The sequence below is a fragment of the Oryctolagus cuniculus genome, chromosome X (genome assembly GCF_051225735.1).
Source record: "Oryctolagus cuniculus isolate XC-2025 breed Fujian yellow rabbit chromosome X, ASM5122573v1, whole genome shotgun sequence".
NCBI classification, from domain to species: domain Eukaryota; kingdom Metazoa; phylum Chordata; class Mammalia; order Lagomorpha; family Leporidae; genus Oryctolagus; species Oryctolagus cuniculus.
Genome location: NC_142888.1, coordinates 9,558,368 through 9,577,365, shown reverse-complemented (window position 1 = coordinate 9,577,365; position 18,998 = coordinate 9,558,368). Strand labels below are relative to the sequence as shown.

Sequence of the window (18,998 nt, the reverse complement as noted above, 5' to 3'; positions counted from 1 at the left end):
ATCATTATATTTCTTTTTTTTTTTTGACAGGCAGAGTGGACAGTGAGAGAGAGACAGAGAGAAAGGTCTTCCTTTTGCCGTTGGTTCACCCTCCAGTGGCTGCCACGGCTGGCGCACTGCGGCCGGCACACTGCGCTGATCCGAAGGCAGGTACTTCTCCTGGTCTCCCATGGGGTGCAGGGCCCAAGGACTTGGGCCATCCTCCACTGCACTCCCGGGCCACAGCAGAGAGCTGGCCTGGAAGAGGGGCAACCGGGACTAGAACCTGGTGTGCCAGCGCCGCAAGGCAGGGGATTAGCCTCGTGAGCCGCAGCGCCGGCCTGGGTAAGACAAACTTTTAAAAACTCTGTCATTTGCTTAATGGAAGGATGGAGTTCTCTTTGTCCTCTCTCCGCTATGTGAAAAAAAGCCAATTACTCTTTTTCTCAGGGTCCACATACCATATAGAGAACCAAATTCTTTCTTCTTCAGGTTGTAGAGATGCAGGCTAGTCACTAGCTAATCCCCTTTTGTATATTTTGTCATAAGCAGTCCTAGCTCCAAATTTTGTTTATGCATGCATCAGACAGTAGTCTCTATACTCTTCTGTCTCAGGGCGAAAAGTAAAGCTTACTAAAGCTTTTGTATTTGCATCATCCATCCCATAATCCATTGTGAATTTCCAGTCATACAAGTCAGAGTACTACAGAGAAACACATGGTGAATGATGGGTGGTATCAGCTTCTTCCAATAGTGGGTGTCCTAAGAGGAGGAACCTTTGTCTTGGTGAACTTAAACATACACATATAGGCCATGTAGGGACAGTCTTGTAGCATAGTTTACCTGAGTATGGAATATGCCTAGAGATTGTCCTGGAACATGAGAGGATATGAGGCTTGTGAGGAATTCATCAGACGCATGTCCCATTCATCTTTCTTAAAATGCTTTTTTTAGTTTTTTTTTAAATTTTTATTTATTTATTTATTTTTTGAAAGGCAGAGTGGACAGTGAGAGAGAGAGAGAGAGAAAGGTCTTCCTTAGCCGTTGGTTCACCCTCCAATGGCCGCCATGCCGGCGCACCGCGCTGATCCAATGGCAGGAGCCAGGTACTTCTCCTGGTCTCCCATGGGGTGCAGGGCCCAAGCACTTGGGCCATCCTCCACTGCACTCCCGGGCCACAGCAGAGAGCTGGCCTGGAAGAGGGGCAACCGGGACAGAATCCGGCGCCCTGACCAGGACTAGAACCTGGGGTGCCGGCGTTGCAGGTGGAGGATTAGCCTAGTGAGTCGCGGCGCTGGCCTGAACTCCTTTTTTTTTTTTTTTTGACAGGCAGAGTGGACAGTGAGAGAGAGACAGAGAGAAAGGTCTTCCTTTTTGCCGTTGGTTCACCCTCCAATGGCCGCCGTGGCCGGCATGCTGCAGCCGGCACACCGCACTGATCCGAAGGCAGGTACTTCTCCTGGTCTCCCATGGGGTGCAGGGCCCAAGTACTTAGGCCATCCTCCACTGCACTCCCTGGCCACAGCAGAGAGCTGGCCTGGAAGAGGGGCAACCGGGACAGAATCCGGTGCCCCGACCGGGACTAGAACCCGGTGTGCCGGTGCTGTTAGTTGGAGGATTAGCCTAGTGAGCCGCGGCACCAGCCTAAAATGTTGTTTTGAGGCATTTTCTTTTCTACTGCATGGTCTTTGAAGCACAGGACTTTTTTTGCTGTTCCTCCTCCCCAGAATGGAGCTACAGAGTAGGAACCACTGTAATGTCCAGAACATTGGTGTACAGTCACAGACCATGTTGCTAAAGTGGTGACAAGGATATATATTTAATCCCTGTCCCTGAGACATTTTCTGGTTTATATAGGTGTTTCAATGGGGGAAATACCCACAGATGTAAGAAAAGCATCCTTTTGTTCTTGCTCCCCTTCTGTGTCGTGGAGATGCTGAATCTGCATATTTTGATTTGTGGCCATGTTCATAGATAATCCTAATCAGAGTTGATCTCTTGTGAAGTAATGTGCTGAGGCCCATTCCTACAAGGAGCACTAAGTTGAGGGCCATCCTTCCTTAACTGAAACCAGAGGCTTTATTCACTGGTCAAGGCATGTTAGATACTTTATAGTATGCAGATTCTATCTTCTCAGATGTTATGGGCACTAGAGCCAAAAGTCACTGTGGTTCCTGGAAGCCCCCCTTGGTGTAGTATGGATGTAACTCTCACATTGTGGACTGATATGAGCTTAAGGGTGGACATTTTTGAGCCAATACAAAGACAAGTTGTTGTCGCTGATACTGACTGATACTGCTGGATATATTCTGGTAAGAATTGTATTAAATATGTTAAATTCTTCTCTTGATTGTAAGAGGTGCTTCTAGTGGGGAAATGCTATGATTAGAACAGTAGTAATAGGACAAGTAGGCAACATAGAGCTAATTGGCCTTCCCTAGTCCATCCACAGGGTATCTGTAAATCAGAGTAGAGTTCTAACTTGTGAGGCTTGAGCGAGTTTAAAGAGGCCCCTATAGCAATCAAGGATTAAATGGAGACACATGTGCTTAAAGAAACAGGTCCTCCCTACAGTGCACTATTTGGTCCATGAAAAAGCTTTTGATATGTGACACCTCACTGTGCTATATTGTAAGTTCAGTGTGTCATCTGTCCTCCTTGAACTTGTCCTACCAGGTAATATAATAGTCACAGAGTCCTTTGTGAAAACTAGGGGGCCCCGGTTTCTAGCGGTGGACATGATACTGCTTTATTCATATCTCAGTGCATCCAAGAGATCAAAGCCTTTTTGCTCTCACAGGGTTTAGATTGCATATATGGTTACCATGTTCCCACAAGGGATCTATGCTTTGCTACGATTTCTTACATGTGCACAGTTGAGACCGAAAGCTCACCAGAGTTGTGTTAGTACCTTTACATGGATGATGATATCGCAGATGGGAAGACTACTTAGTAAACAGGGCTGGAAGTTTTACTCCTAGGAATAAGCACTTAAGTACTCAAAGTTTTGTGAACCATGCGAGACTGATTCTCAGAGATTAAGAGAGTATGATGATCTTAAACTCACAGAAAACAAAATGGAACAGCTTATAAAAGACTTGTCTAGTACTGGATAAACTTCGTACCTCACATAAGGATCCTGCTAATTTTATTACACAAGATTACTTCAAAGGTGGCCACTTTGATCAAAAACAGGCCTAGGAACTCTCAAGTGAACTGTGCCAAACACCTTTTCAAGAAAGCAGTTTGCCTGTGTAGCACTTTTTCGAGAGTGTCATCTGATATTTATGTAGACTGGAATCTGTGGCAAAAGATGCCACCTGGCAGTGGCTTCCTTTGAGAATTGTTTGTGGTACTTGTGTGAAACCACTGCCTGATATGCCCTCTTTGAGTCTTCTGCTGACCTTTTGGTGGGTGCTGTTGATGTTGAGAAAGCAACTGAACAAGAACAGTTGTTATGCCCTGACTTCCCTATCGATGGGTCCCAAGTGAGAACACTAACAACAGGGGTATTGCCCAAAAGACATCCATTTTTAAGTGAAGATGTAAACCAAGCATTTTCAGAAGTGTGTAAGATGTCCAGTGGCCCCAATCCCCTGCCAAATGAGGGTGTGTTAGATGAAGGAACTGTGTCAGTGCCTCTGTCTTCTCTTGACTCTGTTACATCCAAGTTCCTGAAGACTCCTAAATAGCTTTTTTTTTTAAAAATGGTTTATTTATTTATTTGAAAGGTAGTTACAGAGAGGCAGAGGTGGAGAGAGAGGGAGGGAGGAAAGGAGGGAGGGAAGGATGAAAGGGAAGGAGGGAGGGGGAGGGAGGGAGATGTCTTCCATCCACTGGTTCACTCCCCAAATAGTTGCAGTGGCTGGAGCTGTGCCATTCAGAAGCCAGGAGCCAGGAAGTTCTTCCAGGTTTCCCATGTGGGTGCAAGCAGCTCAAGGACTTGGGGCCATCTTCCACTGCTCTCCTAGGCCATAGCAGAGAGCTGGATTGGAAGTGGAGCAGACGGGACTCAAAGAAGTGCCCATATGGGATGCCGACACTGTAGGTGGTGGCTTTACCTGCTATGCCACAGTGCCGGCCCTCCTAAATAGATTTTATAAATGTATCAACTAACTTAAAGGAATATGGAGTGCTTGCTCCTGTACATGGAACATGGAAATTTGAGCAATAGGTGGAGTCTTGGCTGTGTTCCTTTCTATGGAAAACAGCCTCCAAATGCTGTTAAATTTTGGCTAGATATTGGGTAGGCACCTATGGGCTGATAGTGTGGAATTATGCCTGACAATGAGTTGACTGGATGATCTAGCCTCAGTCTGTGTGGTAGCAAACATGATCAGATGATTACACAAGACAACTCCTGTTTGTGCCCCATGTGATGTACACAGACAAGGACTCCTTGAGGATCAAATAGTATAATTAACAGATTCATCATCCCCTATACTACCCAGGACCACGACCAGTTGGATGGACTATGTAACAACGCATGGTAATTCGTCTATGATTTGGAACCTGGTCCAAAATTAATACCTAGAAATTTCAGTGCTTTGTATCTAAGGAAGCCTGACAGATATGCCCAATGTTCCATCTGCACAGTTGAGTAGAGAGGGACTCCCTGGGTACCATAGATAGAAGTTCTAGATCTTGTACCATCCTCTCCTGTCAAGGGTACTGCCAGGCATGGGCTGCAGTAGATTCCTTTTGTGATTATGACACTGTCAAACCCACCCACACAGGTGATGGTGGAATTCTATGCAAGGACTCTTAGTTGGACTGCTTTTATATGTGGACCTCATTGATGGCATTGAATCAAATAGAGAGGCCAACCTTACAGCCAAGTATACTAGCAGTGGGAAGCTCTCTGGAACATTTGCTGTTAATGCCTTGTATCTCCACAGACAGCAAGTGCCATTGAAAGGTGGCATAGATCCTGAAAGAAGAAACAGAAGTGGAAAAGTGGAAATTGTTGCTCCCAGTGGTGCAGACATCTAAGAAAGTCGTTTTGGGTTCTAAATCTGGCATTCCTGTGGAGGGGTACTCCAACCTAAATCTTTCAGGAAGACTAGATAGACTGGATAGAGCAGACCCATATCCATGTAACACATCTCATTACAATTTTCTTCCTATGTTCACTTTTGATTAACTAAGGTCCTTGAATTTTCATGTTACAAAGAAAAGTTGGGATATTAGAGACTCTGACCTAATTACCTCTTAATCTACCTAGCCGTGCTTGTTGCCTATTGACAGTTACGGATCATAGTGGTAATGATGGTCCATATGCAAGGTCAACTAATAATGTTTCTTGGTGTGACTGACATGTATGAGGGTAGGAGATGTTCTAGGATGATGTAAGATGTGTAAGGAAGGAATTGATGAGCCACAAAGGTGATCAGGTGATCTGGGATTATATGTGGGTAAGACAGGATTGCAAAAAAGTGGATAAGTACAGGGAGTGCTCATATTGACATCCCTACAGTTGTACAGATCCATGAGTTCTTTTCCTCCCTCAGGCCTTCTTTTCCGTAAGACCAATGTTTCCTTTACCTCATGATTTTATGCTAACCTGTTGTTTATCTTATTTCTGTGATAGTTGCTTCGATGGCTAGCATATTTCCTCTCATCCTCTAAATTTTGGTGTTCTCTAAGGGTCTTTCTTGAAACTCTTTGTGTCATGTTCTTTGTTTTGCTAGATCTTACCAGTGTGGAGATGATGTCTCTGTCCATGTTTCCTGTCTTGACCTTTTCTATTTGTTCTAGCTTTTTACTCAAATATCTGCACCTGTCGTTTCTCATAAAATTCAAAATGGGAACTCTAGGGCTGGTATTGTTTTGCTATCTTGTTACTCTTCCATCTTAGACTATTTTTTTCCTTCACATGATCAGGGATTTCTCACCACCATGTCCAGCCCCTAGGAGGAGAGTGTCAAGGGCAGGGGACTAAGATCTGTAACAGAGGTCCTGACCGTTGTTGATTAACAAATAGCCCCATCCTCATGTAGCTTTTTTTTTTTTTTTAGAAAATTTGTGTATTTGAAAGATACACAGACAGAGACACACATATACACACATACAGTGAGTTCTTCTGTATTACCTTGCCAGCCTTGTGATTGTATCACTTTGGAAGCAGATTTTCCAGCTCCAATTAATTCATATGACTGCAGCCCTGGTACATATCTTGACTCTAATTTCACAAGATAGACTATACCGTAACTAGCCAGCTCATCTGTTTCTGAATTAATAACTTATACTGTTATACTTAAACTGTGAGTTTGATGCATCTTTATTATTATTTTAGAGTTTTTAAAGATAAAATTCATGTATATAAACTTAATTATTTTAATGTGTATAGTTAAATGATTTTTAGTATAATCACAGTGTTGTGTAAAAATTGCCACCATCTCATTCCAGAACATTCCCATCACCCGAGAAATGATACCTCATTACCTCTTAGCAGTCACTCTCAGTTCCCCCTTCTCCTCATTACCTCACAACCACTAATGTATTTTTCATGATTGTATCTGTTGTGGACATTAGCTACTCATAGAATCAGGCAATATGTTGTCTTTTGTGAATGGCTTCGTTCATATAACATAATTGTTTGAGTATTATACCACATATCAATCTTTCATTCCTTCTTATTGATAATATTCCACTGTATAAACATTTTCTTTATCCATGCATCAACTAATAGAATTTTGTTTTTTCTTTTGGCTATTTTGAATAATGCTGCTGTGTACATCTGAGGATAAGTTTTTCTATGGACATATGGACTTCTGTTCAGTTTTCTTGGGTATTATACATAGGACTGAAATTTCTGGGTCATATAGTAATTCTGTATTTGACTTTTTGAATACCTGCCAAAGTGTTTTCCCCACAGTGGCTGCATTATATCCTGTCAGCAGTGTATTAATATTCCAGTTTCCTCAAATCCTTGCCCACGATTGTTAATGTCTTTGTTTTTTGTTTATATTCATCCAAGAATGTGTGAAGTAATATCTCTGTGGTTTGGATGTCCATTTGTCTAATGATTAGTGATATTGAGCATCTTTTCATGTGCTTTTTTTGGCATTTAAAAAATCTTGTTAGGAGAAATGTGTATTCATATGCTTGTCCACTTTTTACTGATTTTAAAAAATTTATTTGAAAGGCAGAGTGACAGAGAGAGAGAGAGGGAGGGAAGGCGGGAGGAAGGGAGGGAGGGAGGGAGGGAGCGAGGGAGGAAGGGGGAGAGAGAGAGAGATTGATTGATTGATTTCATTTGCTGGCTTACTCCCCAAATCGCTGGAACAGCCAGGTCTGGGTCAGGCCAGAGCCAAGAGCCAGGAATTCCATGCTGGTCTCTCACATGGGAGGGGCCGAAGTACTCAAACCATTTTCTGCTGCTTTTCAGGCATATTATCAGGGAGATGGATTGGGAGCAGAGCAGCTGGCACTTAAAGTGTTGCTCTAATATGGGATGCTGGCATTGCAAGTGACATGTTAACACATTGAATCACAATGCTTGCCCCTTGTCCACTTTTAAACTGGATTGTTTGTCTTTCATTGTAAAGTCTTAAGAGTAGTTTCTGTATTCTGAGTATTAAAACTTTATCAGATATATGATTTGAAAATACTCTCCACCATTTTGTGGATTGTGATTTTACTTTCTTGAGACTGTCCTTTGACACAAAAGTTTTTTAATTGTGATTTCCAATTTAAATATTTTTCCTTCAGTTACTTGTGCTGTTGGTATTATCAAACTCTTTTATAACACAAGGCTTCAAATATTTACAACAATTTTTCTTTCAGTGAAGTTTACAGTTGTTAAGTAGGAGAAATGAAACAGGAGAGGGGGAACCTGGTTGAGGTTCAGGATTCTCCATAGATAGGTATTTTTTAGGAACACACACCCACACATACATACATACACACATGGATGATGGGAATAGGGAAATGAATTTCTTTAGAATCTCTGTAACCAGGTATGTGTAAGATGCCTCCTGTAAGATGTACAGTTCGGCACACACTCACTCGGACTTACCCCTGATGGTAAAGCTAGAAATGTGCCATGGGACTCCAAACCCATTAAATTGGCAGGTACCAATGCCATCTTACTAGTTAAAGTGATCAGTTTCAGTTCATAATTGATCATAAAGATAGGATTAAATGTCAAAGGGATCACATAAATAAGACGAGTGTCTGCTAATAATAACTGATAGAATTAAAAATGAGAGAACGATCCAACTTGGGAAGCAGGATACACAGCAGACTCACAGAATGGCAAATACCCTAAACAGCACTCTGGCCTCAGAATCAGCCCTTAAGGTGTTCGGATCTGGTTGAAGAGCCCATGAGAGTATTTTAGGCATGGAAAGCCAAGACACTCTGGCAAAAAATGACCTAAATGAAAGATCTCTGCGAGTGAGATCCCAGCGGAAAGAAGAGGCCATCAAAGAAGGAGGTACCTTTCTCAGAAGGGAGGAGAGAACTTCCACTTTGATTATGGCCTTGTCTAAATACTGACAGAGATTGTGGACTCAAGAGACTTCCATAGCCTTGGCAGCTCATGACAAGAGCCTAGGGTGATTACTGACGTCATAAATAAGAGTGTCAATTGTTAAATCAACAACAGGAGTCACTGTGTACTTACTCCCCATGTAGGATTTCTGTCCTTCATGTGTTGTACTATGTGATTTAACGGTATAACTAGTACTCAAACAGTACTTTATACTTTGTGTGCCTGTGTGGATGCAAACTGTAGAAATCTTTACTTAGTATATACTAAGTTGATCTTCTGTATATAAAGATAATTCAAAATGAATCTTAATGAAGAATGGGAAGGGAGAGGGAATAGGAGATGTGATGGTTTGCGGGTGGGAGGGTAGTTATGGGCGAAAAACCGCTATAATCCAAAAGTTGTACTTTCAAAATTTATATTTATTAAATGAAAGTTTTCTAAAAAAAAGAAGCCTCCTGTAACACTGAAAACCTAACCTGAGTCAGATAAGCACTGAATCATTTACAAATACCACTAATCAGAATGACAGCAAGAGAGATGTTGGAAAAGTATAGATAGTGAAGAATTCGGGGCCAGTAGTAGGTGAATCCACTGCTTGCAAGGCCAGCATCCCATATGGGCGCCTTTTTGTGTCTGAGCTGTTCCACTTTGATCCAACTTCCTGCTAGTGGCCTGGGAAAAACAGCGGAAGATGGCCCAAATGTCTGGCCCCCTCCCACCCACATGGGAGACCTGAATGAAGCTCATGGATCCTGACTTAAGCCTGGCGCAGCCCCAGCCATTGTGCTATCTGGGGAGTGAGCCAGTGGTTGGAAAATCTCTGTTTCTGTCTGTCCCTCTCTCTATGTAAAAAAGAAAGAGGAACTTGAGGGAGGAGTAGATACATTGGAGATACATTGGAGAATACTGGGAATTTGGGATTGGTTAAGGTGGGTTAAAGACTGCATTGCTTCATCCTACTCTTGTTGGAATTGACAGGGAACATGCAGACTCCCTATGTATGTAACAGCTTTCAGCTTTCTCTGAGTCTGAGTCTTCTTGGTTTTTCCCTGAGAAAGTTCATATATTAGATTATCTTCACTGTGATAATGTTCCTGTATTTTTAGGTCTGGGTGCTTGGGAGATAGCCTGTTTTGAATATTTAAATTTATCCTAAAATGCTTAATATTTGTTAGCTGTTGATTTTATCGCAGTTTCAGGTATCTGGTGAAACTAGGCCAGTTATTGTTAGGAGCCCTTCATTTTGCAAATCACCAATTTTAGCATTTTTACTTCAATTTCCTATGCTAATGTGACATGTCAGGATTCTTGGTCATTTCTTTGATAATTTGGAAGATCCTTTAGAAAGTAAAAGAAAAATGGACTTGTGGATAGTTGAGAGGTCACAGTGTGTCATTATCTCTTGCATTGTGCTGTGATATAGTGCTAGTATGGATAACTCTTCTACAGTCCTTACGATTACTTCTGGGTTGTCATAATTTTGAAGCATAGTCATTTTGGAATTGGATCGCTGTTTCTTTTTCAAGTCGAGATGAGCTGATGTAAATGAGGTCTGAGAGAAAACAATTTCATTGTTTTTCTTTTTCCTGTGGAAACTGTGTTGTGGACCTGTTCTTCCCATGTCTGGGGGCAAAAGAGCCCAGGATGTTCTAGTAGCTTTTCTGATTATTCTTTTTTTCACTCAAAGAAACCTTTTATTTAAGGAATACAAACTTCATGCATTTCATATGTACAGCTTTAGGAATACAGCAATTCTTCCCACTCTGATTATTCTCATGGAGCCAGATGTCTTGTAGCCAGTTGCATTTTGTATGAAGCTTATTCTGTTGTAGTAACCAACATATCATTTCCTGAATCTTGGGAAATATCTTCCATTCCCAGCTAAGACCTACTTGATAATGAGAATCCTGCAAGTGGTGTGCATATGAGTTAGAGTGGAAATAGGGAGCTATTTTTTGCCCTTTGTTTTCTCCATCTATATCCCAGTTGACTATTTGCTCATTTTGATTCCCCCTTTTGGAGTCTCCAGAGAAGGAGAATGATTTAGGGAGAAGAGTACACTCTTGTACCGTTGGTTAGGTTGCAGTGTGGGTATGGAGCTCTGAGATATGGAGGAAATCTTGAGTGGATGCTGTCATGGGGACGTTTTCATTTTCCTCAGGTCTGTTCATTTCCTTCAGAGTCCTCACACGTGCCTCTGCCACATGTATAAACTTTCCTCTGACTGCTCACTTAAACTCACTCACGTCCCTTAGCCTTTTGTGGTACCTACAGGGATTGGGATATTTTTGTACTTTCATGTGGTTCTCTTATCCTCAGGCTCTTCTTTTTCTCAGGGCCACATGTTGACTCTGGAAAACAGTGATCTTTCTGTTTTTTTTTTTTTTTTTTTTTAAGATTTATTTATTTGAAGGGCAGAGTTACAGAAAGGGAGGGAATGAAGGAGGGAGAGAGAGGAGAAAATGAAAGAGAGAGAAAGAGAAAGAGAGAAAAAAAGGAAGGAAGGAAAGAAAGAGGGAAAGAGGGGCCGGTGCTATGGCATAGCAAGTAAAGCCGCCACCTGCAGTGCTGGCATCCCATATGGGCGCCGGTTCAAGTCCTGGCTGCTCCACTTTTCCAACTCTCTGCTATGGCCTGGGAAAGCAGTGGAAGATGGCCGAAGTCCTTGGGCTCCTGCACCCAGGTGGGAGACCCAGAGGAAGTTCTCGGCTCCTGGCTTCGGATCAGCACAGCTCTGGCCGTTGCGGCCAATTGGGGAGTGAACCAGCAGGTGGAAGACCCCCCCCCCCCCCATCCCGCCTTTCCTTCTCTCTCTGTGTAATTCTGACTTTCAAGTAAATAAATAAATCTTTATTAAAAAAGAAAGAAAAGAAAAGAGGGGGAGGGGGAGAGGAAGAGGGAGTCTCCTACACAGGTGCAGGGGCCCAAGAACTTGGGCCATCTTATTCTGCTTTCCCAGGCCAGATCAAAGAGCTGGATTTGAAATGGAGCAGCTGGAACTTGAACCAGTACCCATATGGGATGCCGGTACTACAGGCAGTGGCTTTACCCACTATGCCACAGTGCTGGCCCCAATCTTTCTATTCTTCATGGTGGAATTGCTATTCCTTCACCAGGTAAACTCTTTCTGTTCCTTCTCCAGGAGTGCCTCCAGCCTCAGCCTCTTGTTTTCCCTTTTATGAGCCAGAAAGTAGTTCCTTCATGCCCCAGCCTTCATGGGTATCAGTTAACTTTTCTGGAGCTCTTTGTCATTGGTTCACATTAAAGAAGAAGCAATCATTATTTCTCCTTCATGAGGTGAAGAAAATGTTTTTTTCCCCCTCTACCTCAAATATTTTATATCTCTGTGTTGGTGAATAGTCAAAATTCAAGATACTGGCTGACTTCATTCCTTTAGAGGACTGCGAGGGAACAATCTGATCGAGCTGTCTCAATTTGGAGTTCTTCCTATATTTGTGTCTTTGTCCAAATTCCCTCTTCCCATAAGGACATCGGTTGTATTAGAATAGGGCCACCATGGTGGCTCATTTTATCTTGATGACTCTGTAGACTTCTTATTTACAAATAAGTTTATGTTTTCAGGTCCTCTTTGTTACATTTTTAACATCTGAATTTTGGGAAAGACATGATTCAGTCTGTAACAGAGCCTCTGCCTAGTCTCTTAAGTGAGAAGATTTGTATTGAATCTCTTCCCTTTTGTAGTGGTCCCTCTTTTTTGGGTATTTTAATTTTAATACAGTCTGAAGTCACTCAACATTGTAGCCTCCACCAGTGGACATTGGAACTTACAAGCCTTTTCTTCTGCATATGGTGAAAGTGTTGTTCATTCCCAATCTAGACTCTTATTCTAACAGGGAAACTTCAGCTCCAGGTCCTTGATTTCATTTGTATGAGCCTGATGCTAACACCTATGTTTCATAAACTCCAGCAGGTATAAGATAAACTTTCAAATGGTCTTTTTCATGTTATTGAAGCAAAGGGGAATTTTTCTTCATCTTTTTATCTTGCTAGTGAAGAAAATTCCATCATATTTCCTTTCTCTGGATCCACACAGAGAATACATTGTTACAGAGAATGACATTGTGGTACAGTGGATTAAGCACTGCCTGGCATCCCATATAGGCACCAGTTCACGTCCTAGATGTTCCACTTCTTTTTTTTAAATAAAGTTTTTATTTAATAAATATAAATTTCTTCCCCCCATACCTGCTCTCCCATCCCCAAACCATCCCACCTCCTACTCCCTCTCCCATCCATTCTTCATTATGATTCATTTTTTATTATCTTTATATACAGAAGATCAACTCTATACTAAGTAAAGATTTGAATAGTTTGCATCCACACAGACATACAAAGTATAAAGTACTGTTCGAAGACGAGCTTTACCATTAATTCTCATAGTACAGCTCATTAAGGACAGAGGTCCTACATGTGGAGCAAGTGCACAGTGACTGCTGTTGTTGATTTAACAAATGACACTCTTATTTATGATGTCAGTGATCACCGGAGGCTCTTGTCATGAGCTGCCAAGGCTATGGAAGCCTTCTGAGTCCACAAACTCTGTAAGTATTTAGACGGTCATAGTCAAAGTGGAAGCTCTCTCCTCCCATCAGAGAAAGGTACCTCCTTCTTTGATGGCCCATTCTTTCCACTGGGATCTCACTCACAGAGATCTCTCATATAGATCATTTTTTGGCCACAGTGTTTTGGCTTTCTTTGCCTGAAATTCTCTCATTGGCTCTTCAACCAGATTCGAATGCTTTCAGGGCTGATTCTGAGGTCAGAGTGCTATTTAGGGATGCCCCAGTTCTGATCATGGTCTCTGCTAATGTGCTTGGGACAGCAGTGGAAGATGGACCAAGTACTTAGACCCTTGCCACCCATGTGGGAGACCCAGATGGAGTTCCAGGATCTTGACTTTGGCCTGGCCCAGATGATCTGTAGATGAATAGCCTGATAAGTGTTGAACTGCAAGATTACCCCAGAGAGAATTCAGCAACAGACACTGGAGTAAAGTGTTTTTTTTTTTTTGTTAAAAATGATTTATTTATTTATTTGAAAGGCAGAGTTACAGAGGGAGAGGGAAAGGATTTTTTCATGAGAGGATATGTTACTTTCAGCATCTTATTTGATACAGATTTTTGAGAATGAGTTTGACTCCTTATATCTTCAGCAGATGCTCTTAATTGTAGGCAATGTGGGTGCATTTTATTATACTCTTTATATATTTCAAACACTTCTTTCTCCTAGAGCACAGCCTTATGGTTCCATGTAGTAATAGTGCTTGTCTACTGCTGTGGCCTCAGGGTGACTCTGAAAGAGGGGGTTTACATGGCTAGAAGGATACAGAGTAGCTTTCTATCTGGTGTGAGACCTCATCAATCATTGTTGGTTCTAGTGTCAGCTCTACCACTTATAAGCCATGTGGCCTTGGGGTAGGCATTTAATCTCTCTGAACCTCATTTTCTTCACCTTTACATGGGAGATATTTTGTCACCCTGAAATGAGATGCTACATGTACAACTTAAGTACAGGTCGTAATACTCAGTATTGTAGGTCTTCATAATCATCTTTGAAGGGTGCTGCTGGGGAGGACTGATAGAAGGATTTGGCTTCATCTACTTCCTGTGCTTTAGTTCTAGAGTGCTTTGGCCATTGGGTGACAACATGTGTGGAGGCTCTTGTGGAGGTTCAGTTCGTTCAAAAGAACTAATATCACACTCCAACATTTTGCTCTGAAGTGTTCTCCAGAATATGGCCTGCAAAATACAAGTCTGAAGAGATATTCCATGAAAAAAAGTTCTTTCATCAAAGAATGTCCAAGCACACAGGTGCAAGACAGCTCCATCCCTAGATACTTTGTCCATCTTCCTTTAAGTGGGTGCAGCTACTGACTAGATGCTAGACTCCCTGCAAACCTCAGGGTTACATACGCTCTCAGGTTTGTTAGAATTTTGAATCTCTCTAGGTTCATCTTTGGGGAGCTTGTCTCCTGATACAATGTTAGTTGACTAAGTTTTGCAGAGTCCACCTGCTCTCCTTTAAAATGCAGCCCTTTCGTCTGCAAGTAGTCAAAATATCATAAGCTGGCCCCCTCCATTGTGTTTCTGATCTGAGCAGTTCCTGACCCAAGTTCTTGGCTTCATTTGCAAGAATTGGATAGTAGTCTCAGTGTTGCTTTAGCTCCAGGATACATAAGCCAAGCTCTCTGAAACAGTTGTTTTCTTGAGGAAGGGGGAAACAGTTGTCCCTCCCTCGTGATGTTAGAGAAAGTGCCTACCACACTCTTTGTAGAGCCCACATGGCCGCCTGAGAAAATTTGGTTCTTTCTGCTGCAGCTGCTGGGCGTGCAGTTGTTTCCCAAGCGAGCCCCCTTTTGTAACTTCTCATAGAGGCAGCAATAGCTCCATTTTTCCCCTAACGTTGTTAATCAGTCACTGGGCCTGTGCCACTCCAACTCCAGGGAACATGAATGAAATTTTCTGAAATGTTGAACCTGGGCCAGCCATTGCAGCCTTCATCCTCATAAGGCAGTTTTTTTTTTTTCATTTAATTTAAGGTGTGTTGAGATATGGGGATTTCTGCTCTGCCCTTGCGAGGATGATTTGAGAATAGAAAACCACTTAGCTGGACTTTCCATATGGACCCTTTACAAGGGGGTATCCTACAATCTGCACTGCCATTTTTCATCTCCTTTTGTTATCCTGGTGTGTGGGATGAAGTTCATGGGGAGCTGATACTTTTACTTCTTTCTTTTTGCCTTCTTTGTAAATGTTAAAGTATCTCAATGTAAAAGTAGTTTGCTTTTATATTTTTCCTGGAGCAAAAGTGGCTTTTTATAGTTTTACTGACCTTGACTTTGCATGTTTTTGTGCATGAAATGGCATACTTGCTTTCAAAAGTGTGCCTGATAAAATTATCATTCCCTTTTATTAGAAAAGAGGTCATACTGGTCATTTAAGTGCCTACATGTATTTTCCAGCATCTAGTATTGCTTGCTGTCACCCAAGTGGTGAATAAGAGGAGGGAATAAGTTCCCTCCAGTGAGCAATTGGAATTTCCTATTAGGATGGACAGTGCATTAGTATGAGTAGCACCTGGGATTGTGTAGGGTGGGTCTTTGGATGAGATGAGACACCTTGATATGGTCACATAGTAGGGTTGTGTTAAGAGAGATAAAGTTTCCCTTGGATTTGCTAGAGCAGTGGGGGCCAGATTATGAGAGATACAACTCCCCAAATCTGGTAGCTGTCCTTGAGTAAAGGGGAGGTATGGGGTCCTTCCACTGTCTAAAGTCTTTCAGGGTGTGTGGGCCAAGTTAGGGATAACATAGACTGTAATAGTACACATTACCTATTGAAAAAAGTTTGGTGTTGGGGCCGGCGCTGTGGCTTACTTGGCTAATCCTCCGCCTGTGGCGCCGGCATCCCATATGGGCGTGGGTTCTAGTTCCGGTTGCTCCTCTTCCAGTCTAGCTCTCTGCTGTGGCCTGGGAAGGCAATGGAGGATGGCCCAAGTGCTTGGGCTCCTGCACCCACATGGGAGACCAGGAAGAAGCACCTGGCTCGTGGCTTCGGATCAGCACAGCACCGCCTGTAGCGGCCATTTGGGGAGTGAACCAACGGAAGGAAGACTTTTCTCTCTGTCTCTCTCTCTCACTGTCTATAACTCTACCTGTCAAAATAAATAATAAAAAAAAAGAAAAAAGTTTGGTGGGCAAAGCAGCAGTAGGTAGAATTGTAATTACCTATCCAATTGGTTCTTAATTGTTTTTCAAAGTAATTTTTTTTTGTGGTTTGAGAATGGTCAAAAATGTACAAATCTGTGCCTACTGGTGCCAGTAGCTCTCCCTGCATGCTCCCCACCCCTTACTTTTCAAGGTTCCGCCACAAGTGAGTAGTGTTCTCCTGCAAACTTGTGTTATAGTGTCTGCAAACATATCCAAAGTCTGTGTTCTTGGAAAAATGTCTGAATGCAGTTGTAGAACTTCTGAAAAAACAGAGTTAAAAGTGATTTTTTTGGGGCCAGCGCTGTGGCACAGCGGGTTAATGCCCTGGCCTGAAGTGCTGGCGTCCCGTATCAGCACCAGCTCTAGTCCCGGCTGCTCCTCTTCTGATCCAGCTTTCTGCTATGGCCTGGGATAGCAGTAAAAGATGGCCCAAGCTCCTGGCTCCTGGCTTCGGATCGGCACAGCTCTGTCCATTGCAGCCATCTGGGGAGTGAACCAGCGGACAGAAGACCTCTTTCTTTGTCTCTGCCTTTCTCTGTAACTCTGTCTTTCAAATAAATAAAAATAAAAATCTAAAAAAAAGTGATTTTTGTTGGCCTTGTTGTGTTGTAGCAGGTTGTTGCTGCCTGTGATGCCAGCATCCTATGTAGGATTTTGCGTCCTGGCTGCTCTGCTTCTAATCCAGCTCCATGCTAATGCACTTGGGAAAGCAGGAGAGGATGGCCTAAGTACTTGGGCTCCTATACCCATATGGGAGACCCAGATAAAGCTCTAGGCTGCTGGCTTTGGCCTGGTCCAACCCCAGCCATTGTGGCCATTTGGGGAGTGAACCAGCAGATGGAACATCCCTCTCTTTCTGTCTCTCTCTTTTTCTCTCTAACTCTGCCTTTCAAATGAATAAAGCAAATCTTGAAAAAAATTTAACAAAAGTGATTTTGTCATTTGGAGGGGGCTCTTATTTGGACTGTGTTATATACTGATATTCACCAACAACATCCAATCAGAAAAAGGGACTTCCTTTAGGGAAAATGTGTTGATAGGTATCTTCATAGGACATTTTGTAGGCCTTTCATGCTCTGTCTTATTCAGCAACAGCAGGTACCATTTGAAAAATAACATGGATTCTTGACACTGAATAAGATAAGTGCACAATCAATATTCAGGTCTCAGGGTAGAATATATTGAGGAAAGTCAATTTGGTTTCTAAATGTGGCACTTCCCCAGCTTTACATCTGTTTAAATACAATGTTTCATCATGAGGATAAAAAGGGCATGGAAGAGGCCCAGAATCAGATTGGGGAATAAAATGTCAAGTTTCCTTCAAAATTCCTTTTACTTTCTTTTTTTTATTTTGATTTTTTGACAGGAAGAGTTAGACAGTGAGAGAGAGACAGAAAGGTCTTCCTTTTCCTGTTGGTTCACCCCCCAAGTGGCTGCTATGGCTGGCACGTTGCGGCTGGTGCACAGGGCCGATCCAAAGCCAGGAGCCAGGTGCTTCCTCCTGGTCTCCCATGCAGGTGCAGGGCCCAAGGACCTGGGCCATCCTCCACTGCCTTCCCAGGCCACAGCAGAGAGCTGGACTGGAAGAAGAGCAACTGGGACAGAACCGGCGCCCCAACTGGGACTAGAACCCTGAGTGCCGGCACTGCAGGTGGAGGATTAGCCTAGTGAGCCGCGGCTCCAGCCCCTTTTCCTTTCAATACAACATTTTTACATCCCAGAGATGTGTGATGGGCTAATCTAGCAGAATCAGTTTAGGTCAAAGTTTTTGTAAGATATATTAGAGGGGGACAGTGCTGTGATGCAGCAGGTTAAAGCCCCTGCCTGCCACGAGGGCATCCCATATGGGTGCTGGTTCGAGTCCCGGCTGCTCCTCTCCTGATCCAGCTCTCTCCTATGTCCTGGGACATCAGTAGAAGATGGCCCATGTCCTTGGGCCCCTGCACCTGCATGGGGGACCCCAAAGAAGCTCCAGGCTCCTGGCTTCAGATCAGTTCAGCTCTGGCTGTTGTCATTTGGAGAGTAAACCAGCTGATGAAGATCTTTCTTTGTCCAGCTCTACCCCTCTCTGTAAGTCTGTCTTTCAAATAAATACTTTTTAAAAAAGATATATTAGAACTTCATTTTAGAATATGGTGTACTTGGAATTTATTGTTTTGGTCTTTGGAACTTCTGGCAAAACTGTTACATTTGAGGATACTGGCTTTCAGTGTTCTATGAAATGTAGGTTTTGAAGGACGTGTCTGACCCATAGCATCTTTGTTCATGACAATCTTATTGTAGGTATTGAGTGCATTAACTTAATTTACTTACCTCAAAAGTGGGGCAGGGGAGGGGGAGGAGGTGAGTTAGTATCTTTCCATTTCCTCATTCTTTGTGTTCTCAGGGCATATGCAGACCCTGCCATATGTCTGACTGCCTTTAGCTCTATCCAGAGTCAGTGTTTCCATGTTGTTCTCAGAATTTTTTATTGAATTATAGTTAGTGAAAAATTAACTGCCAACTTTGAACATGAATATTCAGTGGGTGTTTTCTAAGTTCTCTTTAAAAAACATCATTTTCCTACTCCTTCTTCAAGGGTCAGTCAGTTCAATTATGGTGACTAGTTTGTCTAGTACTCAACATAGTAAATCCTAGTTCTAGACATTTTTAATTTTTCTGGTATTTAAATTGCCACACATTGAGGTTCCTCATGCTAAAGTAGGAAGCATGCTTTCTACTTTGTGCTGGTGGCAGTATCTGTACAGATCCCATTTCCATGTGGACCTGGCCCTGAACATCCGTATGAATGGG

At 42.7% G+C, this 18,998-nt stretch overlaps 1 long non-coding RNA gene across 3 annotated transcripts in view; it reads left to right on the top strand.

Moving 5' to 3' along the window:
• Positions 1 to 16,787, top strand: part of LOC138847695 (uncharacterized) — a 31,350-nt gene extending 14,563 nt beyond the window's left edge. For 2 of the 3 annotated variants that reach the window (XR_016228113.1, XR_011385633.2), the window contains one exon: positions 31 to 2,323. This is a non-coding gene — a long non-coding RNA (uncharacterized LOC138847695). Of the gene's footprint in view, positions 1 to 30; positions 2,324 to 16,504 lie in introns of those variants that run through there. The other variant, XR_016228112.1, reaches the window with a different exon arrangement.
• Positions 16,788 to 18,998: the final 2,211 nt, after the last annotated feature.